Here is a 26,156-nt window from a genome sequence, read left to right as displayed (position 1 = left end):
CTTAAACTGTACTTGTTTGTGTCCTTAAGTATATACATAGTGTTAGAGCTCTTTAAAGATTAAGCTGTCACTTGGTACCATTATTTCCTATCCTCCTTTTTCCTTTGTAACTATTTTAAGATCTGTATTCGCTAGCAGTTAAGAAGTAGGCCAATAGCCATTGTAACTACATGCTTTATAAGCCTTCTTAATAAACAGACTCACTAAATGACCAAAGTTTTAACCTGACTCCTTCAGTTGCTGTAACAGAACCAAGCACAATTTTAAAAGAACTTCAGCCTGTCATAAGGGACAGATATAGGAAGAGCTGGGGCATTTGGATCGTGTTGCTTCCAGAGGACAGATCCGTAGGGGCATCGCTCATCTTCCCTAGGCTGCCCGCTGTGAAGAGATCCTGTATCCTAGCAGTTAAAATCTGAGATGTAATAAGCTCTTCCAATAAACTCTGGGGCGTCTGTCAGCCTATTGGCTGCCCTCCGCAAAGGGATCCCGATCCTAGCAGACAAAGATACGGATGTTAAACTTTGGGCGTCTGTCAGCCTGTTGGCTGCCTGCCACGATGGGACCCTGGTCCTATTGTTCAAAGACACAGACGTTAAACTTCTTGGGGCGCCCTTCAGCCTCCCCGGCTGCCCGCTGCGACGGGACCTTGCGTCCCAGCAGTTGCAGACTCGGGTGTAACACACACACACACTGCCCTGACCATCGGCTGACAACCATCCATCTCCAGCCTTCCACAAACAGAGGCCAGGGAAACCATTCCTACCCCCCGGCTAATAGCACTCCATGGACCCAACCTCCATGAATTAATCTAACTTCTCTTTAAACTCTGTTATAGTTCTAACCTTCACAGCCTCCGGTGGCAAGGAGTTCCACAAGTTGACTAAGAGCTGTGTGAAGAAGAACTTTCGCTTATTAGTTTTAAACCTGCTGTCCATTCATTTCATTTGGTGTCCTCTAGTCCTTATATTATGGAAACTAATGAAGAACTTTTCTTTATTCACCCTCTCCATACCACTCATGATTTTATAGACCTCTATCATATCCCCCCTCAGTCTCCTCTTTTCTATGCTGAAAAGTCCCAGTCTCTTTAGCCTCTCTTCATATGGGACCTGTTCCAAACCTCTACTCATTTTAGTTGCCCTTTTCTGAACCCTTCCAAGGCCAAAATATCTTTTTTGTGGTGAGGAGACCACATCTGTACACAGTATTGAAGATATGGCGTACCATAGTTGTATACTTCACTTCCTCCTTCTTCCCCTGGTTTCCCCCTTCCAGCACCCGCCTCCTTCTCCCCAGAGGTTAACCCCCTCCCCCAATTTTGTTAAATAAAGAGAGTTTCTATTTTTGAACACGTGTCCTTTATTTTTTACATTAGGAAGGGGGGCTATGGAGGGGTAAGTGGAAGGAAGTGAGGAAGGAATGGGGCACAAACCCCTGATGGGGAGGACTGGGGTGGCTCTGTGGGCTCCTTGGGGTGGAAGCTCTCCTGCAGGGCCTCCCGGATTTTAACAGGCCCCCGATTGACCCCCCCCCCCCCAACTGGATGGTAGCCTGTGGCAAGTGCAGCCGGGCTGATGGCCGAGTGCTGTGATGTGCCGAGTGTGAGTACTCAGGGCACTCCAAAACAGGACTGCTTTGCTGTCCCTCATCGAGTTATACATGCAAGCGGGGAACCCTGAGAACTGTCTGTCCGGGGTGGGGATCGGGTCCCTTTAAGCTCAGCCCTCGGCTAGCCTGAGGCAGCAGCTCCACACCCTAAGACCTAACCTGATGCCCTGCCGGCACTGGTTCCAGCCAGCCTTCACTTCGGTTCAGGGTCCACTCAGTGTGGACATGCTATTGTGAATTAGCAAAACGCTAATTCAAACTAGTGTTTAGGTCTAGATGCACTAATTCGAATTAGATTAGTTCAAATTAACTAATTTGAATTAAGTTAGTTTGAATTAGTGCTGTAGTGTAGACATACCCCTAGACTTTAAGGTCAGAACGGACCATTATGATCATCTAGTCTGACCCCCTGCACAAGTGCAGGCCACAGAATCTCACTCACCCACTCCCAGAATAATCCTCTCACCTATATCTCAGATATTAAAGTCCTCAAACAATGGTTTAAAGACCCCTATATAGAGAGAATCCTTCAGCAAGTGAGCCATGCTCCATGCTACAGAGGAAGGCGAAAAACCTCCAGGGCCTCTGCCAATCTACCCTGGAGGAGAATTCCTTCCAAACCCCAAACATGGCAATCAGCTGAACCCTGAGCATATGGGCAAGACTCACCAGCCAGACACCCAGGAAAAAGTTCTCTATAATAACTCCTATCATCCCACCATTGGCCTATTTACCACTGAGACCAGATAGGTATTTTGCCCCCACTACTTCCCTTGGAAGGCTGTTCCAGAACTTCACTCCTCTAATAGTTAGAAACCTTCATCTAATTTTGAATCTAAACTTCCTAGTAGACAGTTTATATCCATTTGTTCTTGTGTCCACATTGGTATTGAGCTTAAATAATTTCTCTCCCTCCCTGGTATTTATCCCTCTAATATATTTAAAGAGGGCAATCATGTCTCCCCTCAGCCTTCTTTTGGCTAAGTTAAACAAGCCAAGCTCCCTGAGGGTACGTCTACACTACAACGTTAATTCGAACTAACTTAGTTTGAATTAGTTAATTCGAACTAAGCTAATTCGAACTAACGGATCTAGACTAAAAAACTAGTTCGAATTAGTGTTTTGCTAATTCGAACAAGCATGTCCACATTAAGTGGACCCTGAACCAGGCTTAAGGATGGCCGGAAGCAGTGCCGGCAGGGCATCAGAGGAGGACTTAGAGCGTGGAGATGCTGTCTCAGGCTAGCCGAGGGCTGTGCTTAAAGGGACCCGACCCCCACCCCGGACAGACAGTTCTCAGGGGTGCCCCGCTTGCAAAGCAGTCCTGGCTTGGAGTGCCTGGAGTACCCACACTGGGCACATCACAGCACTCGGCCATCAGACCGGTTGCACTTGCCGCAAGCTGCCATCTGGGGAGAGGGGGCAATCGGGGGGCTGCAGGAGAGGTTCCACCCCAAAAGCCCACAGAGCCAGCCCAGTCCTCCCCATCGGGGGCGCGTACCCCATTCCTCCCTCACCTCCTTCCACTTACCCTTCCCTAGTCCCCTTTCTTGATGTACAAAATAAAGGACAATTGTGTTCAAAAATGGAATCTGTCTTTATTGAACAAAACTGGGGCGACTGGGAAAAGGAGGTGGGAGAGGGGAAAAGAGAGGCTGGGAGAGAGGAGGGCAACTAAAATGATCAGGGGTTGGGAACAGGTCCCATATGAAGACAGGCTAAAGAGACTGGGACTTTTCAGCTTAGAAAAGAGGAGATGGAGGGGGGACAGGATAGAGGTCTCTAAAAGCAGGAGTTGGGTGGAGAGGGTGCATACAGAAAAGTTCTTCATTAGTTCCCATAAAGTCCCATAAAGTCTAGTTTGAAGCCTGTTACCCATTCCTTTCCTTTGGTGTCCTCTAGGACACCAAAGGAAAGGAATGGGTAACAGGCTTCAAACTAGTAACAGGAAGTTGTTCTTCACAAAGCACAGAGTCAACCTGTGGAACTCCTTGCTGCAGGAGGCTGTGAAGGCTAGAACTAGAACAGAGTTTAAAGGGAAGTGAGATCAAGTCATGGAGGTTGGGTCCATGGAGTGGTATTAGCCAGGGGGTAGGAGTGGTGTCCCTGCCCAGTTTGTGGAAGGCTGGAGAGTGATGGCATGAGACAAATGGCTTGGTCACTGTCTTTGGTCTATCCCCTCCAGGGTCCCTAGGGTTGGCCGCTGTCAGCAGACAGGCTACTAGGCTAGATGACCTTTGGTCTGACCAAGGACGGCCATTGTAAGCTCAGGGCTCAGGGTCAGGGGTATCAGTGGACTCCCTTGATTTTCATGCACTCCTGCTCCTGAGTGGCCAGGCTGGCAGCTCTCCTGCCCTAACCGGCCACGTTCCTGTGCCTAGTGTGGAGATCGTGGACGAGGTCCATGATGTCCGCACTAGCCCAGGCGGGTGCCCGCCTCTTGTGGTCCCGGGCAAGCTCCCGGGAGCTGCCAGCCTGGTCCCGGGAAGAAGGGGAGGGCTGGGGGGCATCGGGTGGGTGGCTTGATCCGTGCCAGGTGCAGGGTCTGCTGGCTGGGTGCTGGCAGGCTTGCACCTGGCACGGGCACCGTAGCCAGCCCGTGCCCCTTTAAGGGGTCTGGGGCCGGGAGGGGGGCAGACGAGTTTCCCTGGTGTTGGCCAGAGTGGCCACCAGGGAAACCTGGGGAGGGCTAGCCTCCCACTAGTTCGAATTAAGGGGCTACACAGCCCTTAATTCGAACTAGTAAGTTCGAACTAGGCTTAATCCTCATGGAACGAGGATTACCTAGTTCGAACTAAGCGCTCCGTTAGTTCGAATTAAATTCGAACTAACGGAGCGCTAGTGTAGTGCCTATGAAAGTTAGTTCGAACTAACGTCCATTAGTTCAAACTAACTTTGTAGTGTAGACATACCCTGAGTCTCCTTTCATAAGACAGGTTTTCCATTCCTCGAATTATCCTAGTGGCCCTTCTTTGTACCTGGTCTAGTTTGAATTCATCCTTCTTAAACTTGGGAGACCAGAACTGCACACACTACTCCAAATGAGGTCTTACCAATGCCTTTTATAACGCACTAACACCTCCTTATCTCTACTGGAAATACCTCACTTAATGCATCCCAAGACCGTACAAGCCTCTCTCCATTAGAAATTGACTGATTATCAGCTGCAATAATTTCCTCTAGAGCAATATGGAACTCACTAGCCTCTGGAGATTGCAGACTCCATAAACTCTCCTGAACTGCACACTTCTCCAGAGGACTTTGAATGATGCTTGCAGTTTGTAACTGGATCAAACTTCTGAATAAACAGTAGTCTGTTAACCCTTTTCATGGTAGTTTTATAAGCTTCTGGATGCTTGGTCTAAACAGCTTTTCCCATGGTTGACTGCTGATGTAAAGAAGCCAGCCATACCATTCCCAGGAGATGCATTGGCATTTAAGAGTTTACAGTCAACTTCAGCAGGACTACTCTGACTCACTGAGAAAAACTCCCATACGATGTTTCTGTTTTTTCTCACTCATTCTGGCCCCACATGTTCAAAACCAAGGCCCTGCATGAAACAGGATGGTTTTAAGCATTGTATAGCCTATTGTAGCATTAAAATCATAATTAAAGGTGCATTTCTGGGGTCAATATCTGAACAGCCTCAGAAAACTTGGATTGTGTACAAATAAGATTAGCATTGAGTATCAACACATTCCTATAGGAAAATGTAATAAAATCAGTTGTTTTCTCTCTTTTTTTCCTATGGCTATCAAGCTTAATATGTAGTGAAGATTTTCCCTATAAAATGTACAGAAGTTATTGTGAGGAACTGCATACTCTTTTACATAAAATAGTCATCTTAGGGCCTGATCCTGCATTCCCTCTGGAACTGATCCAAAAGCCCATGAAGATCATTGGGTGACTTTTCATTTACTTGGTTGATTAGGCTGGACTCTTATGCAGAGTGTCCTAGTGGACAGAACACTATACTAGGACTCAGAGTTCTAGTTCCTGCTCTACATTGACCTGTTAGGTGACCTTAGGTGAGACATGTCTCATCTTCTTGTGTCTCAGTTTCACCATACATAAAATGGGGATAATTATATTGTACGAGCCCATGAACCCCATGCATGGAAAGTGCTATACTGGAGCTCAGTATCACTGTTACTGTTGTACCCAAAGCAGTGCAGTGTACAACATTTCCTACAAAAAATCAAAGTAAAACAATTATTTTGTCATATTTAGTTTAATTTTTATCGTTAACTATTTTTAAGGAATTTTGCTTATTATAGTGCAGACTTGATTTTCCATAGAGCTCACTGAAGCACCTTATTTTTCATCAGCAGTTACCAACCAGTAGATCGGAATCTACTGGTAGGTCTTGGAGCCTCTGACAGGTGAACCTGACTGGTTTGGCCAAGAGGGTATCAAGCGCTGGCACTTTATCTGCCCCTCTCCCCACTGATGCTCATCTCCTGCCCTTTGTTTTGGAGCTGCCCCTCCCCCCCTTCCCCTGCTTGCTGTGCAGGGTTGGGAAGGGAGAGGAGGGGCACTTATGTCAGGGTCCTCCATCTCCCACCCTGTATTTTATCACCACAGAACGGAGGAGGGCACAACAGGGCTTGGGATGGAGGGAGTTTGCTGGCTGCCTTTGAGGAGGTGCAGAGCCAGGGCAGGGGTGAGCCCGCCTTAGCCCCATTGTACCACCTGTGGTACGCAGTGTCAGCTGAACCCTGCATCCTGAACCCCTACCCCAGTCATAAACCCCCTCCTGCACCCCAACTCAGCTCAGAGCCCCTCATACTCCAAATCCCTTAACCCAAGACCAAAGCCTGCACCCCAATCCTCTGCCTGAGCCTGATGAAAGGGAGGAAGGATGGAGTGAGCAGGGGCAGAGCCTTGGAGAAGGGGCACAAAGGAATTGGGACAAGGGTATTTGGGTTTGAGGTAGATCCTAGATTGCACTTAAATTCAAAAGAGTGTTCTCGTGCTTAAAAAGATGGGAGATCACTGTTCTACATCATACATATCCCACAACAGCACCCCTGTTAAGCACCTGCATAAATGGGTGGAATTTAAATGAGCTCAGCTCTCATTTGGGCACCTAAAGAAAGCAAACACGATTTACAGATGCACTCAGCACCTAGCAGTAGCTCTTATTGATGGGTGCAATGTTAAAATAAGAACAGCAATAGCTTCTGAGTGTGAAAATCTGATCGCAGCATTTGTATAGCTAAATGACAGTTCTTCTTCTCTGAAAAAAATCTGGCAGTGAATGTATGTATGTACAGGAGCAGCCTGAGGCTGGCTGCAGCAGCTGGTGCCCCAGGCAGAACGTGAGATTGGAGCCCCCGCCTGCAGGGCCGTTAATGGACTGACATCATCAGTGGGCGCCCCGTAGAAGGCAGTGCCCTAGGCGGCGGCTAAGTCTGCCTATAGTCACGGGCTGCCCCTATTTATGTATACATGTTTAATTAAACCTAGCATCCTGCACCAAGCTGTAGCCCATACTTGATGATTCTGGGCAAGACTGGGCACTGGCATGCACAGACATGGCAGTGGGAATTCCCCTTCACTCCACCCGTTGATCAGCTTGTATCCTCAAACTTATCATTTAATAACCCTTCTCATTACCATAGCTTTTACCACAACACATTTCATTGGTAATAAAATTATCTAGCCCCCTTTAAAAAAAAGGCAATCATGAAATTTGTCTCTGTCTCTGAAGAACATGTGTCTATTTTACTAGTGAAACTTTGATAAAAAATTCTCATCCTCCCCAACTACAACCCCAGTTATAATCTCTCATTTTCCTCCAAGCTTAGTCTTCAGTCACTGAAAAACCAGATGGTCAAACAATTGGATAAATCTCATGCATTGTTTACTTTGTCTCTTCCGTAAGCACTAAACAATAAATCCCACAACTTTCTTCTAATGAATGCCAAATCCCAACTCTGAAGCAGGAGTCCTATTTCCTGAGCTCACAGAAGATAGAAAATATCACATTTCTACTTCATTCGACCCTTTCAATATCCCTGTCATGCTTCATTGCTTTTACAAGTCACCATTTCACTGTTGCAACAAAGATTACAGGGAATCTAACAGGTAAGGCCTCAAGCAAACATAGAAATGGAGTAGGCCCCAACAGAAGGCACAAGGACTACATGTCTTATCTACTCCACATCTTGGCATTTCTAACCACAAAGCTTACCCTACTGACAGCCCCTGCTGTCCTGAGGCAATGAATCTGTAATAAGATACACAACAAATAGGTTTTTTGCTGAAAAATATATACTGAGGTAATTAAATTGTTAACATGATGGATGGCCTCATTTTATATTTTAATTCAAAGTGACTTTCTATATCATGCAACAGCAGTGACTTAATACTAAAAACATAATGTCATGACTCTCATTGAAATAGAAATATGGATTAAGGCTCATTATTTTGAATAATAAAAATTTGTTGCTTTTCTTAATAATAATGTATTGTATTTCTAGAGCACCTTCTATCCAAGTTATCAAAATGATCTTTAAATATTAAACAATTTAGTCTCAAATGAGCCCTTAAAGTATTATTCCCCTTTTATAGGCAAGGAGACTGAGGCCCTGTTTGGTTTAATATGCTCAAGGTTACACAGGAGATCAATAGCAGCACTAAAGCCACATTCTCTGAAAACCAGCCCTAATCACAAGCAATCCAATGTTTACATATAGGTGCAATTGGCACTTATAGTCAAAGTTGTCCAACACTTCCCAATGTAACACACAGTTTTCAGCTGCTTACACTTATAAAGAGATTGTACTATGTAAGAAAGCTGTATCTTTTTTTACTTTTCCTATATGAAAATACAATAAAAATACTAACCGAAATCTCAGAAGGCATATGTAAGTGTAGCGGCAATACTTCAGTGGAGCGGTGCCAGTTTACACCAGTTAAGCATACGGCCTCCTATTTGAAAACTTGGTAAATATGAAGTTTCAGTTATAATTTAAATTATAATTCAGATTTCAAATTTTGCATTTTATACTTTCTATTGCTAAAGTCATGTAACGTGAGCCAAGACACACACTCTGGCAACTATTAGTTGTACAGCTGTAAGTGTAAAGTGAAAATGATTACTTGGATAGCTCTATAAGTATATTTTTGTCTGCCAGTATTTTGCTGCTCTATTAAATCACAGAGCCAGGCCTATACTCTTTTGGGTGTGACACTGAAAGAGTTAATAACTAAAACATTTTGATAAAACTTTCTTACAAAATACCTAGGACATTACAATTATTGTTAACATCTGTTCATTATTTCATTCTGTGGCCATGTGTTAAATAAATGTGCTTACTCATAACAGCACAATGCTTCTCCATGACATCAGCTGTGACACTGAACAACAGACACTGGAATTGTTCAGTGCTTTTAATATCAGTGTGGTTGATTTCCACAGTGTAGGAAGCATAAAATATATGACTGACAAGTGGTAAAATGGCAGGATTAAGAAATAACTTTTTCAGAGCTTTGCCATCATTTGTTACAATAGAAAAATGTATATGAATAGCTAGTAACAGTCCCTGAAATTAACAAAATGTCATAATGGGTCCAGTTAACTAACCTGTAATTATATTGTCAGTTGCATTAACTCCATTGCCCACTAATAGAGTAAGTTATAGTGGAAGCAGCCAATGCAGTTAGGGAGGTTATTTTATGTTCTAATTAATCAGTACTGACACTGAACCACATCCTTCTTCCTTCCTCATTATTTAAATTACCTATTTATATGGATGAACCTCCTTGCTTTGTGCATCTCATTAACATGTTAACATGGTCTCATAACAAGAATTGCTGTTACTGCTTCAGCTGGTACTTTGTACAAATCCGTTCTTGGTACTTTTGCATTCCTAGCATAATCCATGTCATCTAGAATTTCTTCCTTGCACAACACTAACAAAAAAGATTGCATTAGAGAAAAGTGAGTCTTTGGATTATCTGGGATTTGATCCTTTGTGGTGTTGTGAAACTTCGCTTCCCACTGACTTCAACAAGTCATCTGAATTTTCAGGTGTCCGACACCTTTTAGGATTAGGGTAAACATACCTATTAGGGAAAACATACCTATTCACAACATCACTTAAATACTGCTTAAAACTCAATAAAGTACCGGTAAATGGGATTTAAGCACTTAAAGGCAAGCACATGCTTAAGTGCTTTCTTAAATCTGAGACCAGATCCTAAAATTAGAAGTGATGGCTACCTGAGCAATAGATCTTAATTTTCATGTATGATAACTGCTGACAAGTGTATTTTTAATGTTACAAGGGCATTTTGCGTCAAAAAGAATGACATAAAGAAATAAATCTAGTAAGTTTGTGGAATGAGAGTCAAAATTCACTGGGCTTATTTTCAATACTGAAGATTTGGGGAAAGCTGAAATTCTAAGCAAATCTCATACTGGATCCAATTTAGCTAGTGATGTCTGCATTACCCTCCATATTATGAAGGGGGCCTCTGCTGGTACATTTTCTAATAGAGATGGTCAAAATTTTTCCATCAAACATTTTTTAATATAAAACAACGTTGCCAGTAGATATAGGCTTGTACAAACATTTTCATGTCCATTGAAATTGGTTCAGATCTTTTTTTTGTTGAGTCATACACACCTAAGATTAAAATTTGACTTTAGATATTTGTGCATTTTGTATAAGGGCAACACCATAAAAGAAAATGGCCATAAAAGTACATTAGTTAGAATGACTAATACATTGAATACATAACACATAACAAAATCAGTTCACTTTAATGGACCTTATTTAAATCCAAGAGAAACCTTTTTTTCAAAGGTGAATAAAATAAATCCACAACTAATTTGACCTGATGGGCCAGTTTACCAGAACTGTTCCACTTTGATAGTTCCACTGAAACTGGATTTTTTAAAATGGTTTTAATACAACCAGTTGGGCGGACATCCACTTTTCCCAATTCTCGAAGGCTGACTTCTGCTTCTGGTACCCAAACACACTAGCTTCCCTTAATGCCATTCTTGCTGCCATGCAGTGGTAACCCATTCTCCTCCCTACCTAGTACTAATTGTGACAGAGTTGTGCACGTGTAAGAAAATCTAGAGGGAGTCTAACTTAGTGTAACTTGTACCGATGGTCAGGACTGGAATAAAGTGTTTTATTACACTAAACTCCCTGAAATTCTGCTTCCATTGAAGGCAATAGGAACTTAACCTCTTAGAGATTCAAACTGTCTTATACTCAGAGGACCAAACTGAAAGATGTGTAACTTAGAGCTGCTTTCACCCATAGTTTCAATACCTAAGAGACTCAGATTTTAACTTATATACCATGCAGTCAAAAGCAGATACATATGGGTGTGCTTAAGAGATAGGCAATATTCAATTGCCCGTAGGTTGACTATTTCAAAACTTAATATCTTAAAAGCAGACAAATGCTGGTACTCTTGCTACAGCATTATGCACTGTGCATACCAAGTATGATGTTCCAAAATATAGCCCTGTATGTTCCAAGAACTCAACAACAGCTATGTGGGTTTTGTACAAAACCAAAAAAACAAAACCTTCAGATATTTAACCTGCAGACTGAAAAGCTCCAGCTCCAAAAGATAATCTCTGGTGAAAGTTTTAACTTAAAATATAATTTTAAAGGAAAAGCGCACCTGGAATAACTTCTCCTGGCACAGCTACAAAGCAACATTTCACATTTCTATGATTACTATTTGTATTGTCTTATCACCAACAAGCCATACTCATTGACCAGGACACTGTGCTATATAAACACAGAATAAAAAGATAGCTCCTGTCCCAAAGAGCCCAGCCCAGATCACTGTAAACCAACACAGTTTTCAAAATGGAGTAAACAGCTAGTGACTCATGCTGTATTTTGAAACCTGTGACCATGCGTCACTCAGCAAATTCAATGGTTCAAAGCTAGTAATAAAACCAGCCAAGTTCCATCACATATTTTTTATGACTTCCTCAAATTTTTGCCAGACCATGGAATGATTTTCACCACAAAGACAGTTGCATGGTTAACAAGAGTTTTGAGACAGTTGCTCACGTGGCAGAGTTTCTGGGCTACTTGAAACCTCAGGCAATGCAGACAACTGGTTAAAAGTTGATGATTTCATTTTGTCCAATGAAAGTCAGGGAGTAAAAAAGCATGGAAGCCAAAACCAAAGCTACACAATTTTTCCATGGACTTCTTGCCCAATTCTATGGGGAGATGGGGTTTGGGCAACTGGCCTGCCCCTCACAATGCTCTGCTTAGTTCAGGGACATTAGGAGACAGTGGAATTCGGCTTGCCATGCATTCCACATATGCACCACCACCACCAGGACAAATGGCCAGAATCTGTCCCTTGCTATTAAAGGTTTAATCATTATTCATAAAAGGAAGAATGCTGAGCACTTCCATGAAAGTAGTGGCGTTGGTCATTTGTAGCACATGCTCAAAATGTTTCTATACTTTATTTTAAAGTGTAACCATTAAGTTGTTTGCATACTACTGCTTAATATGGTACTGAGCCACTGAGGGATATTACCATTGCTATGTGTAAAATTGGAACGCATGTGCCCAGTTGGAATAACTGCCTAGTAAAAGCTTTAATGTCCAGTAACTGTGAAACAGAGCTAATGCCAAAGGATAAAAGAATGGGGGAAACAAAGGGCCCTATCCTGCCCCCATTTAAGTTGATAGCAAAGTGTTTGTCCGCATGGCCCAGCATGGACAAATATGAGACGGTACAAAGAAACTTACATTAATTATCATTACTGTGGCTGTTATTGAATAACAGATTGTGATTCTGTACTTTATCTCTAGAACCATTATCTCCTGCCATGTGATCTAAGTGTTGATACTGATAATGTAAAGGAACACCGAACAGTAGTTATTTATCCTGCAAAAGACCTCGAGCTTTTCTTGTTCTATCAATCATTAAACAAGTAATGTCTTTTGTGTTATTGCTTTGACATTCATTAACACTCACGTCACAGGAAATCTTTGCAATTAAAATCCTTATTGACTATCTACAGTTGTTCTCATTGGCATGTAGCAAGCAAGATAAAAAATGAAAACAATAGTGTTAGTATAGATAACTGAGGAGGTGTTTCTTTTTTTCTTTTTGTAACTTAACTAGTTTAATGTAGGGAGGACGGTTGTTAGGTGTTTTGTTTTTTTCTTTTTGTAACTTAACTAGTTTAATGTAGGGAGGACGATTGTTAGGTGTTCAAACAGTGAATAAAACAGTAGGAATCCTGTTAAACTGCTTTTTTTAATCAGTCCTGAGGATCTGAATGCCACTTTGAAATCAATCCTGCAAGACCAGCTTTAGTGAAAACACCCAACCATGAAAAGTCAAACTAGCTGAGGACAAGACAATTGCTTACTTCCTCGTACAGTTCTGCTTTCCAGTAAATATTTGATGACCATGTGCAGACAACAATTGTACTTAAATGTTGGTTTTATTCTATTATCCAAAGCTTTTATCCAAATATTTTAAGGCATATAAGTTTTCAACCTGGAATTCACACCCTCCCAGGGGATTCTGAATATGCTCTTTCTGTATAGTTGCACGGAGTTTCAAAACTTATAACAGAGAGTCTGGATACTACTTTCTGTTGTACTTAGACTTGCCAGGTGTCCGGTTTTGAACCAGACAGTCCAGTATTTGAGCTTTCTGTTCGGGAAACAAATTGAGAAAATATAAATGAAAAAATATAAATGTCCGGTATTTTCTAATAAGATGTAATGTAGATTGTGATGTAATGTCAAGTGTGTCCAGTATTTTTTTTGAAACCGTCTGGCAACCCTAGTTGCACTATGATGGCATGGAAAAATTTAGGAAGTAGTTCTGAAAGATATCGCCACTTGCACTCACCAAACTATTCTTCCTACCAGGGAAACATTTTATAGCTGAAAAGAAATGGAAATTTCCATACTACAGTGAAACCTTTGTTATCCGGCACTCTGTTAACCAGAAAACTTTGTTAACCGGCATTGCCCCCAGCCACAATACTGTAACATCTTCAGGCGCACAGGCCTGGTTTGGTTTACCATGATTGGCTTAACAATTTTTTATTTAAGAAGTACTAATCATCTTTAACTCAAAATAGAAATGTGAGACCAACTGCCTCACACTACAAAACAACCGATATTAAAAACTTGAGTTTTATTATTATTGTCCATTGGTTTTTCCTAGGTTGATGAGACCCTCAGATAACCAGAATTTTAAGATAACCGGAATGCCCTAATCCCCGAGCATGCTGGATAACACAGGTTTTACTGTAGAATCTTACACCACTCTGCCTGCCCTCAGGAAAAAAATCATAGCATTACAAGAAATAAAATAGTAATTAAAATAATTAAAAGAGGAAAATCCATTTAGAATATTGGGATCTATTTTCTATTTGTTTGGTTTTATTTTATTTGAGGAGAGATTGTTAGGGTTCACCATAAACCTTCTTTGTTGAATCCTTTAAGATAGAAGTACTTTTAAACATATTTATTTTTCTTACATTTTTAATACACAACAGAAGAAAATGTATTTGTTGAAAAATAAGATCAGGATGAAGCATTTCAATGCCTTTCTATTTAATTTCACAAAGGCTACATGAAACAGGTGTTTAATGTAATCCACTCAGTTCACTATTTTATTAAGATGTCAGATATGAACATAGAAATCTCACATTTGAAAGAAAAGCTCTATTTGGGTAAACATCAAACTCTGACACAAACCAAAAGCATTCAGCTTTAGGACTGAAATCTAGATTATAAATCCTTAGGACACATCTTTTTGTTCTAAATTTGAAAGATGTCTAGAACAATGGGACCATGTTCCATGACTGGTATTCCTGCCCACTCCTATAACACAAATAATAACAATATACTAATTTCTTAAGTTACTTATTTTTTCTTATATTTCTTAATACAAACATTATGCATTGCTACATGTACTCTGCAATACATAGGCACAAGTGGGCATGTTAAGGTCAGTCTCTATACCTTAACTTTGAATTTCTTGACTTTTGTCACTTTTTATCCAACTTTTTTATCCTAGATTTCTATGTACCCTAAATTTAGCCAAAATTTAATTCCTAGTAAAAGTAAAGCTAGAAGCTATTCAGAAGTTTGTGGAATATGCACTAGAGTTAGAACACGTGATTTTTTTTATAGCAGTACTGGAGACAATGGTAAAGGAGATAGTGAATACCATCTGGAAATGTGTATGTGGGTGCATCTAGAGAACAAGAGAAAAGCATGTAGAAAAGAAATTTCATCACATCACAATTACATAGGTTTTGCAGCATTCAAGAGTGACAAATAAGTAAATGAACAATTATTTCCAAATGCACTTTTATGCAAGCTCATTTTTGCTGTCCTTCAGAGAAGAGACACAATAATGTTACAGGGATAATATGATCTAATCCACTGGTCTCCAACCTTTTTAACCACAATATCACTTTTTCAATTGAAGTGCGATCTACCTCAAACTCAAATATCCCTGCCCGGCTTACTTCCCTCCCTCACCTCTTCTCTGAGGCCCTGCCCCTGCTCCACCCTTTCTCCCAGGCCTCACCCTGCTCGCTCCATCCCCCGTTATCCCCCATCCTCACTCACTTTCACCAGGCTGGGACAGGAGGTTGGGGTGCAGGCTCAGTTCTTGGGCCAAGGGATTGAGTGTGGGAGGGGCTCCAGGCTTAGCCTAGGGTGGGAGTTTGGGGTCCTGGAGGGATTTCAGGATGCAAGCTCTGGGAGGGAGTTTGGGTGCAGGGGGACTCATATCTGGGGCAGGAGGTTGAGTGCAGGAGGAGATTCAGAGCTGGGACAGGGTTCAGGATGCAGGCTCTGGCTGGACACTGTTTAACTGAGATGGCTTCTGGGTGGTTGCCAGGTGGAACAGTGGGGAACTCCTGCCCTGGTTCTGCACCCCTCCTGAAAGCAGCTGGCATGGACAGCAATGGCTCCATGGTGCCATGTGCTTCCCCTCATCTACAGGCACTGACCTCACAGCTTCTATTGGCCAGGGTTCCCCATTACTGATCAATGAGAGCTGCAGGATTGGTGTCTGCAGGCAAGGACAGCATGTGGAGACCCCCTGCTCTGCCTTTCTCAGGGGCTGGCAGGGACATGCCAGCCACATCCAGGAGCAGCAATTACCATAGAAATATTTACTCCAGTCATAAGAAGTTAGAAATTTTAGAACTCATTATTCAAGGAGTTAAATTTAAGCGTAAGAGAGAAATGAAAATTAAGAAATGCACAGATCAGCCAAAAACCAAAAATAACCCACTTTGCAAGCAGTAACAGAAGAAACAACAATCTGTGTATGTGCTGGGTCAGGAGATGAGAGTAAAGGACAGTGTGTGTTTGTGAAATGACAGAGACACACACAGCGTGTGAGAGTGACAGAGATTTGCATTGCCAAACTCCCGCAATCCCCTTCTTTCTGTGTGGAGACAGGGTACCAAAGTGGGGGAGGAGGGACACCCTGACATCAGCACACGCGCGCACACACACGCACACACACACACACGTCTTCCTTCACACACTATGCACAGTAAGCAGGAGGCTCCTGGGTGGGGGGGCAGTTCCAAGGCAGAGGGCAGAAGCAGCATGGCAGTGGGTAGAGGGGCAACTGAAGTGCCAGCGCTTGAAAGCTTCCAGGCCAAACCAGTCAGGATCACCTGTCTAGAGTTACCAGATAGACCCCTCAAAATACGAGGCGCACTTGATTGTGGGTGGGGGAGGAGGGACCAGCCAGGAGGGGGGCAGGGCTGGATGGGAGGAAGGGGTCAGGGGCCGTGGGGCTGGCCGGAAGGAAAGGGGGCCAGAGGCAGGGCTGACAGGGGAGGGGGTTGGGGGCTATGGGACTGGCTGGGAGGAAGGGGGGCAGGAAGAAGAGCTGGGGAGGGATCAGGAGTTGGGGGGGCTGGACAGGAGGAAGGTGGGCCAGGAGGAAGGAAGGGGTGGGAAGCAGAGCTGGGGGGGGGATCAGGGGCCGGGTGGGCTGGACGGGAGGAAGGGGGGCCAGGAGGAAGGGGGACAGGAAGCAGAGCTGGAGGAGATTGGAGGTTGGGGGGGCTGGACGGGAGGAGGTGGGGCTGGCGGGGGGGCGGGAAGCAGAGCTGGTGGGGGGGTTGCAGCCACTGGCAGCAGCCGGAGTCCAACAGGCCATGCCCCCGGCAGGCACTCCCTCTAGTTGCTAGTAGAAGCTGGTTGGGGGTGGGGGAAGTGGCTGGGAGCCCCTCCCCCTGCCTGGCTTCTGCACGCCTCAGCTAGGAGGCGGGGCCACGATTGGCACTGGGAGCCTCTAGTTGTGAGCAGAAGCCAGGCAGGGGGGTTGGCTGGGAGTCCTGGCCAGTGCCTCTGCCCCACCCCGCCCCGCCTCACCCCGCCTGGGTTTTGCACACAACCACAGGGCTCCCAGCACCAATCGCGGCCTCGCCTCCCAGTCGCTCCCCCGCCCTGCCAGGCTTCCATCCAAAATCCCGCCGAAAAACCAGGAAATACCAGACATTGCACATGTCTTGTATTTTCTGAATTTTTCTACTGGACAGAGGGTGCAAATACAGGACTGTCCAGTAGAAAACTGGACACCTGGCAACCCTACACCTGTCAGATGCCCCAAGATCTACTGGTAGATCCCAATCTCCTGGTTGGTGACCACAGATGTTCTCTGTATCTCTGCCTTTGAAAACAAGGCCTTTCTTGCATACCCAAATGTCCAGTTGGCTTGGGATCCAATTTTGTAAAATGCCTTCTATGATTGGTTGAATCCAAGCTCAACGTCCATAGAATTCAATTTGAATTGTGTATTCTAATCAACTTGAAGGAGTGAATCTTTAGAGTCTGTTCTCTGTTAGACTGTAAATATTGAGAGTTGCTGTTAATTTAAATAGTTGCTCCATATTTTCAAAGGAGTAACTTACTGACTGTGGACCCTAACATTATGAGTGCACTGCAAGATCAGGTAGGAAGAAAGGCTGGGCTTTGAAAAAAAATAATGCTGGGAGTAATCCTCCAACCCTTTAGCATACAAGTTGCTGTTTCTGAAATAAAAAAACCTACTGGGCCAAATTCTCAGTTAAACGTTAATGAATTCAGAGTGGCTCCTTTATTTTAAGTGGAATTACTCTGGATTTACTCCATTGTAACTGAGATCAGAATTAGATTCACTGGGGCTCATTCTCATCTCATTTATGTCTGTATTACAACTGTGGAACTCACAGTGTCATAGATTTTAAAGTCTGAGGGTATGTCTACACTACCCTCCTAGTTCGAACTAGGAGGGTAATGTAGGCATACTGCACTTGCAAATGAAGCCCGGGATTTGAATTTCCCGGGCTTCATTTGCATAAGCGGGGAGCCGCCATTTTTAAATCCCCGTTGGTTCGAACCCCGTGCAGCGCGGCTACACGGGGCTCGAACTAGGTAGTTCGGACTAGGTTCCTATTCCGAACTACTGTTACTCCTCATGAAACGAGGTGTACCGGTAGTTCGGAATAGGCACCCTAGTCCGAACTACCTAGTTTGAGCCCCGTGTAGCCGCGCTGCACGGGGTTCGAACCAGCGGGGATTTAAAAATGGCGACTCCCCGCTTATGCAAATGAAGCCCTGGAAATTCAAATCCCGGGCTTCATTTGCAAGTGCGGTATGCCTACATTACCCCGCTAGTTCGAACTAGCGGGGTAGTGTAGACATACCCCAAGGGACTACTTTAATCATTTAATCTGACCATCTAAATAAAACAGACCATAACATTTTACCACATGGTTTCTGTATCAAGCCCACAACAATAGCATTGACTTCACTGGCATCATTCCAGGTTTACACTCTGTAAGTGAAAGGAGAATCTAGTCCATTTATTTTAATAAGACTACACTAATGATGAGTGATACTTGAAGGAAGCTTTAAAACTGAGAACTACTATAGAATAAGCTCCAACGTGTAATTAAATACTTTGATAAAGATCAAATAGGGAAATGAATCTATGAAAACAGAAAAAGGTGAGTGGGTTTAAATTTTAAATCTGATATACTTACAGGTTTTCCCAGAATGAAAGCCCACCCCCACTTGAGGCTTGATAGAATGTATTTATGTATAGCAGTAAAATGTGTGGAATATATCCAACATACAAGTAGGCTGCCTTCCATTGCACACCAAAAATGGTTGACTAGTGTATCCCTTTTCTTTTTTATGGAAATTTAAGCATTAGTGGTGTTGATAGCCAATTTGGATTGCCGATGGCTTTTCATTTGACATCATCAGTAATAATCTCTCCAGAATCACATTTACAAAACCATCCAACAAAAACCACCATAACAAAACATGACAAGTATATTTCCCTGAAATGTATATAGAAAGATTGATTTAATATATAACAGATATCTATATTATGCATATTTTACATGGTTAATTAAGTTCTCTTCCCCATGTTCCATTACTAATAGAACCAAATGATGCAATTAATGATATTTTTGTGTAAAAATAAACTAATGTTACCCACAATTTTCACCTTTATTTGCCTAGTACACTGAGTGTATATATTTTGTAGAACTGAAGTTAACATAATAAACATTCAGTAAAGTGACCAATGGCATACCCTAATGCACAAGAAGCTAAGATTTTTAACATGGCCTTTAGGGTCATATGAATTTGAATTTGAATGCAAATTGATGTGGAACAAAATGACGGGTGGTTTGATAGCTTCAGAGTTTATTACTTACTTATATTTAAAGAACCTTGTATGGAATAAAAGGAAAGCCTTCCTTTGTAAAAACAGAACTTAAACTAAGATACTTCCTTCAACAAAAGACCAGTTCCTTTACTCAGCACCTAGTTGACACAAGGATACCCTCTTGGGGGTTGTAGGGAAATGACTCCCCTTCACCAGGAAGCAGAGACAAGTAGGCTATGTCTACACTCGTGGCTTCTTGTGCGAGTAATATTCAAATGAGGCTAAGCGTGGAATATCACCGAGCCTCATTTGCATACCTAACGAGCCACCATTTTTTTGATAAAAGGCTCTTGCGCAAGAAGGAGCGTCTACACTGCCCCTTCTTGCACAAGAAAAACCCTCTTGTGCAATGCCGTTCTTCCTGAAAAGTAATAGGTGTAACGGCATTGCGCAAGAGGGTTTTTCTTGCGCAAGAAGGGGCAGTGTAGACGCTCCTTCTTGCGCAAGAGCCTTTTCTGAAAAAAATGGTGGCTTATTAGGTATGCAAATGAGACTCGGAGATATTCCACACTTAGCCTCATTTGCATATTAGTCGCACAAGAAGCCGCGAGTGTAGACATAGCTGTAGAGTTTCTCCATAGGAACTAGTGCAGCTCATCTTATTAAGGGGTCAGGAGATAATGTTAAAGGCTCCATATAGTTATAGATCCATTGCCTCCATCTCTTAACACACACATACACACACCCTTGCTTTGGGCCACAGACAGCTCCCATAGAGCTGTGCTCAATGACCCAGAGTGACTGAAGTTTTTCTGTGTGATGCAAGAATTCTGGTGCACACACGAGGAAAGCAAGATTTCACCCCATCAGCACAAGCCACAGCAAAGTTAACATCTATCTAAATCCAGGTATATCACTGTCAATATAATTCCACCAAACAAGTCATCATATGGATGTGACTTTACGGAAAGGGGAAGAATTGCCCAGTGGTAAAAGCACAGAATTGAGCTCAAGCAAACTGGGTTCTATTCCTAATTCTGCTACAGAATTCACATGTACAGGTAATCTTAAGCAAGTTGTTTTACATCTCCTGTTGCCTCTGTGCCCAATCTATAAAACAAAGGTAATAATATTAGCCACTTTATAAAGATGGTGGGCAGAAAAACTTGATTAACATATGTGAGATGATCAGAGTTTTCAATACTGAGAACCTTAAAAAAGATGTGTAAGGGTTAAAACCCAGCCCTGGAAGAGGGCTGGAGCTGTGGAACCAGCAGCTGTGACCAGTTTGACCCATTTAAGGCCCAGCTGAGAGCTATATAAATAAAGCCTCTGGAGGGGAGGAGACAGACATGCTCTTGCTCTGGCTGGGGAGCAGGAGAGACCTGGCTGCCAGGGAAGCTGAAGGCTTCCTGAGAAGGGCAGTGCTGGGAAGAGGCAGGTAGAGCTGGGGAGCTCTAGCCAGACCTCATTCCCTGGCTGCAGGGCCTGAGACAAGACCTGAGAATACTAGGGCTGTAGTTAGAGCAGGACTGGGGAAAGCAGGAAGAGCTGGGGAATCTCTGATCAGGCAAGCTCCCAGGCTGCAGGGCCTAAAGCAAGGCCTGAGTGTACTAAGGCCACAGAGAAGCAGCAAGGGTAGGCACAGGCAACAGGTCCACACCTCCTTGCCAATGATAAGTGGCCATTTCAGACTGCAGTTTGCCCCGGAGGTAAGGTTGCCAGATGGTTTCCCAAAAATACCGAACACACATGCTAAAGATTTGTAGAGGAAAAAAAATACATAAATATATAAATACTGAACACACATGCTAAAAATCTGTTGAGCAAAAAAAAAAACCCACCACAGCTACCACAGCTATGCATAACACTGAATGGGAACTTAATGGGAACTTTATTATAAACAATCAACAGTCTGCATCATATATTTTGACTACATGAACCTCCCAGCGCCGATCGCGGCCCTACCTCCCCAATGACTCTCCCCACCCCCGCCAGGCTTCCGCAGGCAACCAGATGAGGGCTCCCACCTGGCAACCCAATAGCCAGGCTAAGCTAGTCTCTCAGACTTTATTCAGCTGTGGAGGGGAATAAAGGGGGATTCAAGCCTGGCCCATATGCTGGTCATTTCAAGAAGTGAATTATATGCCTGAAAATCTGTGAACACAAAGTGGAAGGAGCCATACTCTGCCCCCACTCCCAGGCCAGAATGTCTGGCTGGGCTCTGAGCAGAGGGCAGACTGTCTGATGAAAGGGGGTGAAGTAATTTATACTTCCCAAAGAGAACAGGGTAGCAGAGGAGGAAATTCATTACCAGCTCCCACTGGGAGCCCTCAGCTGGTTGCGTGCAGAAGCCTGGTGGGGGTGGGGAGAGTGGCTGGGGAGGCAGGGCCGCGATCAGTGCTGGGAGGTGCTGATCGCGGCCTCACCTCCCTAGCCATTCTCCCACCCCCGCCAGGCTTCTGCATGCAACCAGCTAAGCTGAAGGCTCCCAATGCCAATCGCAGCCCCGCCTCCCCAGACACTCTCCCCACCCCCATCAGGCTTCTGTTGGGCTCCCAGCCAGAAAAGCAGGACATACCGGATATTGCACATGTCCTGTATTTTCTGAATTTTTTTACTGGACAGAGGGTGCAAAAAACAGACTGTCCGGTTGAATACCGGACACCTGGCAAGCCTATCCGGAGGTAAGGGTCTAGATGAAGCCTGGCAGAGGGTCACTAAGGCAAGGAGGGCATAGGAAGTTGGGGGCTCCCAGAGGGGGAGGACCCCAGAGTGCAGAGACATGGGGAGACACCAGCCAGAAGGGGATGCTCCAAGAAGCTAATTCCCAGAGTGACTAGCAGGAGGTTCCCCGGTGTTGAGTGTCACTGTGTTAAATAGCCTATTAGCAAAAATATATATAAAATAAGCATAGAGATGGTACAGGATATTTCTCATTCACAGAGAAAAGTGACTGTGCACAAAACTTTTGTACCAAATATATGCTTAGCTACCAGGTCATTCTGAATGTATTACAAGTAATGCAAGTGGGCATGAGGAAGAAACTCTAAAAACTTGAAAGGACTTGCATAGAGAGAAATTTGCATAAAACCATACAAACAGATAAGACTGGACAAGTCTGCTGATATTAAAGGCAAGTCAAAGGAAAATTACAGAAGAACAAGGAAGTTATTGTACACAATACATCAATAGCAGAACCATATAAGAGACCAAGAAAACCTCTAAATCTACCAGAACAATTACCTGAGGACTTTATCAAAAATCCCCAACCTTCTGCTGGAAAAATATCACATTACCCATAAAAAAGCATGTCATGTTTTCTTGCTTTTACTTCTTTTAAAAGAAAAATACCCTATTATGAAGGATAACAAAGCTTAATCGAGTTTTATTGCAAAGGTTACTGTGGGATTAAGCAGAGTACGTGAAAAAAGTGCCGAAAAAGCCAGACACATCTCTTTCAACTGCAAATGTTTTGGGAAGTCTCCTCTTTAGGAAAATACCAGAGATTAAAATATGTGGACCTGAATTTCAAACGAACTAGGAGGGAAAAAATGAAAGTGCTATCATGAAGTGTTATCACTCTAAAATTAAGTTCCCATTTCAAGATAAATGTAAAAAAAAGGTGTAAAATTGAAACAATTCTACCTTCAGGTGTAGGAAGATTCATAAACTACCTAGAAAATATTAAGAAATGAGAAAACTATCCCAAGTCACATTCACATGTCTCAAAAAATCATTTTAAGTGAGAGCCTCAGCTGATGTAAATCACCTTAGTTCCACAGAAGTCTATGACTTCGAGTATGGATATGTTATAAATGAAATATGATCAACTGATATAGCCCCAAAAAATCCCCGAAATACATAGTCAACCATAATAGAATATCTCCTAACCAACTCACTGCATAGTGACCACCTACCATGGGGAAAATGGGAAGGAAGTATGACACTTCTAAGATAGAAAAAAAAAAGAAAGAAAAAAGGCAGGTCCTGTCCCAGAAAGTTCATAATCTATGACAGTGGTTCTCCATTTTTTCTATACTAGGACTATATTACAACAGACACAAGTTTCAGGACCCCATTTGGATAAGAGGTGGGGAAATCTATGACCTTTGGATGCTCTCAGAATGCAGGTAATTTCCAAGGAACGTTCCTTCATTTCCCACTTTTCCAGGCTATGTCTAGACTGCTGGCTTCTTTCAGAAGAAACTTTTCTGGAAGAGATCTTCCAAAAAAACTTCTTCTGAAACAAAGTATCCACAACGCCAAAGCGCATCAAAAAAAGAGATCTGCTTTCAGAAAAAGGCCTTTTCCTCATAGAAAGAGGATTATCAATGTCGGAAAAACCCCTCTGTTCTTTCAATTTTCTTTTGAAAGAACGCAATTGCAGTGTGGACATAATTGAAGTTTTTTCGGAAAAATAGCCATTTTTCTAAAAAAACTCTGTTGTGAAGCCATACCCTGGCCAGTTTCATGATTATGTTTGTGAAATAGGCTGAAGCCCAAACCTTCTAACACAGATACAGTAAGCTAAGACTCTGCTTCATGGTACTGAGATTAAAACCTGATCTGGTATAAAAGATAAGCATGCTACTTAGACACAATCCCCTTAATTCAGAATTCTATTTCCATTTGAGAGATGCCTGAGAGGTGGCATGCATTAATGGCATTGTTATCCAGAGACAACACAATGCCACTTAAGTGTCCCAACACAAGTCTATGCCAGTTTTAAGACATTTTTTCCCTTACAGAAAAAAAGACTCATGGAAACATGATATATCAAAAGATTTCACAGGAAAGAGTAATTGACAACTCAGAGATGGAGGGCACAGCATTCCACTGTGCTTTGCAGCAGACTTCATCTTGGAGATGTTTGAGTGGCATAGGAAATATAACCAATGACCAGATAGCTGCATACAAATCAGATGAATCACTGGATTCCATTTATCCTTATTACTAACTGACTATTCATCATTGCCAATAAAATCACAAGTTTTTCTCAGAACTGCCTCTCCTTGGACCAACTAACACACCTTGCACAATGAACAGATTGTCTTCTCCCTCCCAGCTGCCATGTCACCAAGCACCTGATCATGAGATGCACTTGTAACCCACACACCTAGGCTATGTCTATACTGCAAGGCTTTTCCGCATGAGGAAATGCAAATAGAGTGCTCATTTGCATATGTCATACTCGCATTTACATTTCCTCTTCAGATCCCTTTTGTGCAAGAGGTTTTTGCACAAAAAAGAGCTGTCTACACAGCTTTTTTTTTTTTTTTTTTTGTGCAAAAACCTCTTACGCAAAAGGGATCCGAAGAGGAAATGCAAATGTGAGTGTGACATATGCAAAGGAGTGCTCCATTTGCATTTCCTCTTGCGGAAAAGCCTTGCAGTACAGACGTAGGCTTAGTGTGGTTCTTTTAGCTCAAAGAGTAGAGACTCCTATACTAAGTTCCAGAGATCCCAGGTTCAAATCTGCCTGGTGGTGGTTACACACTCACAAGCCCTATCACATTCAACCAACGAGAAGCAATTGAGGCTTGAAGCCTGCTCTGAGGAGGTTGGAGTCAATAGAGGCTGAAGGCATAAATGACCTTGCAAGATCCAGGCCCTAAAGTTTAGTTATGCTCACCCAAGAGATTGTGAAAATAGTACTGTGGGGTTTCATAAGTAGTTTTCTCTCTGTGATACACCTCATCCAATCTGGTCATTTCTCAAAATGAAATATTCATTTTCTTACATCCAGCACTGAAAACTTAGCCTGAGGTCTGAAAACCAATGTCAAACTGCATACTATCAGAATTTACCTAATATATCTACAAATGGAGCATGAGGCAAAATAGAATCCAGTTCCTTGCACTGGCTCTGCGAGTGCAAATAAGAAGTGTAGACCCCTAGAAAGGGACAAGATACTAGCTACTTTTCTACATTTCCTGAAAAGACCTTGAACAGTCTTTATGGCAGAGCTGTAGAATCACAAACAAATTAAACAGACTTTACAAATGTAAGACAGCACCATAACCTACTTAGCAACAAAGGAATGGTTCAGCCACTTTCAGGTGGAAATTATTATCTTTGTAACTGCGGATTAGGGTTTAGTTTCATATTTTCTTGCCACACCTTGTAAAAAGAGGTCATCCTTTCAGTCATCAAATAATCTCTCAGCAATAAGTACACAGGAGGATTCATTCCTTATCTCATCAGTGTTCCACCGTCTCACTTTTTATGGACTCTTTGTTCTTGTTACTACTCTCCTTTTACAAGGCTTTTTTATTTTATTTTAATGACACAACACATTCATCTGTGAGTTTTAATTCCATCTCAAACCTATGGCAAATATATTTAAACTTGGGTGCTTCAATTCATACATAGGGTTATATTATATTTCATTACTAGAGAGTGAGAATAAAGGCATTAGAAACTGGCTCTTAGATATCTAGAGCCTAATCCAAAGCCCATGGGGAAGTCTCTGTAGTGGGCTTTGACCTGGGCACTGATTAAAAGCAGCCTTATTTACAGAGCTGCTCATATGTTGACTTTAATGGGAGTTATGACTCATCAGCACCTCTGAAACTCAAGTCACTTATGTTAGTGCTTGACTTCAGACATGCGCATTTGAATATCAGGGCTCTAGCTATATATACAATAATCTAGATGGATGGGGGACTACGGCTACAAGAACTTTTTTCTGTAATTTTCCTACTCTGGATTAATAGACTGATGTTTGGAATACAGGCAGTCCCCGAGTTACGCAGATCCGACTTATGTTGGATCCGCAGTTACGAACAGGGCTTTTCTCACCCCGGAGCACGCGGGCAGCGGGAAAGCCCAGATGCGCCGCAGCTGTCCCGCTGCCAGCATCCTC

At 42.9% G+C, this 26,156-nt stretch overlaps 1 protein-coding gene across 5 annotated transcripts in view; it reads right to left on the bottom strand.

Moving 5' to 3' along the window:
* The window catches only part of MECOM (MDS1 and EVI1 complex locus), a 513,830-nt gene that overhangs the window by 200,792 nt on the left and 286,882 nt on the right, over positions 1-26,156 (bottom strand). The gene's annotated exons all lie outside the window — the stretch shown is intronic.

This window comes from Pelodiscus sinensis, chromosome 10, assembly GCF_052426305.1.
Source record: "Pelodiscus sinensis isolate ZL-2025 chromosome 10, ASM5242630v1, whole genome shotgun sequence".
Taxonomy (NCBI): Eukaryota; Metazoa; Chordata; order Testudines; family Trionychidae; genus Pelodiscus; species Pelodiscus sinensis.
The sequence above is the reverse complement of the archived record's forward strand: the minus strand, read 5'-3'. Positions and strand labels throughout refer to the sequence as shown.